Consider the following 1956-nt stretch of genomic DNA (forward strand, 5'->3'; position numbering starts at 1 on the left):
GATCAGTTGTCATGTGCAGAACGCTGTACCGGTGACATATAAATTAATTATCCAAGAATCAGGGAAGGAGGATATTAGGGTAGATCCTGCCCTCTCAACAATGACTCCACTGACTCCACATCTGACTCCACTGACATTGACCTGTGCCTGCAAGGAAAAGAACCAGTGAGGCTGCTGAGTGATGAATTAATTAAGAATGTGCCACCCCGGAATACACCGCCCTGGGATATTGACTATTTGAGTAAAAGCCACTTGACAAACAGCGGGTGCAAGAAGATCACTCTGACTTTCTTTCCGTTTCTTAAAAAGAGGAGATGAATTCCCAAGTGAACCATGTCCTCCCTATACCAGAAGGAAAGGAACATCCTTATCATGGAGGATGGGAAGTTGAGGCCAAGGGAAGTCTACACAAACAACCCTTGTTAGACTAATCCTGATCTCCTAACCACTTCTCCACCCAATTAACCACCCTTGCCCAAGCCCCTCTGCCTGGTCACATTTTTACAATTCACTACTCTTGGTCTAATTCGGTATGTAAGTGTTCAACTCTGGGTCTTTGGGCCTTCGTTTCTTCATGAAGGCTCCCATGCCACATAAAACTTGCATTAAATAAATTGATATGCTTTCCTCTCGTTGATCTATCTTACCTCCATTTAATTCTCAGGCCCAGCTGAAAAATCCTAAAGGGTGGAGGTAAAATTTCACCTCCCCTGCAGTGAGAATGGCCTTTTCAACAGAGAACAAGAGTAACTGAGTTCAATGCTGATTTTATTCCAACTAAATAAAGGAGGGCACCAGTCATCTGGGCGATACGGTTAACTCAAGGGGCAAAAGCCAAGAAAACAAGCATCCTCCATTACTACACGTGGCTGTCTTCCACATCTCCTCCCAGAGAATGTCGGGGAACAAATCTTAGGCAAGGAAACATAGGAAAAGAGAAAAAGGGGAAGTGAAATTTATCTAGTGTGCCGGGGAAGGTGGTCTCCCCATCTTCTTTCCCGTAAACTGCTCCATCAGCATGGTTCGTCTCGGATGATTTTAATATCATGACCATCTTCCCTGCAAATTGAACAGCCATATAAACGTAATTATTCCCTACCCCACGGCCACATGGAAACGGTCTCACTATTTGTGTTGAAAACACCCATGTCATTATACGTTAGACTCCTTCCAGAGCTACATTTACTTAATCATTTTTAAAGCTAAATCTGGGAAACAGTGAGTGAAAGTCTCCACTCTGCCATTTCTCCCCTAACCCTAAGGGCATAGGATGCTAACCACCCCGCCCACCAAAGAATTACTCGAAGAAGACCAAGGAACTGGGTGAAGACTGAGGTCAGAGAATGGGCCCCTGCTAAACAAAGTCACACACTTGGAGGAGGAGTCATGGTACCTGGTTAGGTACATGAAGGCCACCAAGTATAACACACTTATCATTTAGCATCCTAAGTACAGTTAGTAAGTCCTACTTCCTGATCAGTAGTACGGGGTGTGCAGGTCACCTGCACGTGTCCTCTGAATTTAAAAGAAGATTTAATACTCCACAGAGTTTAACTATTAAAACACTCTTAATTTGGGGCAATTCCCCATCCATGCACAATAACATAACTGGATTATCTGGTCTACGGTTGATTAATCACATACTTTATTTCTAATGTTGACCTGAAAAACACACTAAGAATTTTGCATCTTTTTTGGGGGGGGGGGTTGAGGAGGGGTGCATCTTTTTAAATCTCAGTCTGAAAACTGAGGACTACTTATGTCACCTTTGATCCTTATATACAAGAAAAGAGTCACTACCTCCTAAGCAATCAAAATTGAAGAAAAGACATTTTTAAAACTTGGCTAGCCTGCAGCTGTAAAATCACGTTACCTGATTTTCATGCACAGAGTACACTCGTTGGGATAAGTGGACATATCGCTGCCACACACAGGGCTGAAGTCCCTGGGACATCC

Source organism: Propithecus coquereli, unplaced genomic scaffold (assembly GCF_000956105.1).
Source record: "Propithecus coquereli isolate 6110/MARCELLA unplaced genomic scaffold, Pcoq_1.0 Scaffold162, whole genome shotgun sequence".
NCBI classification, from domain to species: Eukaryota; Metazoa; Chordata; class Mammalia; order Primates; family Indriidae; genus Propithecus; species Propithecus coquereli.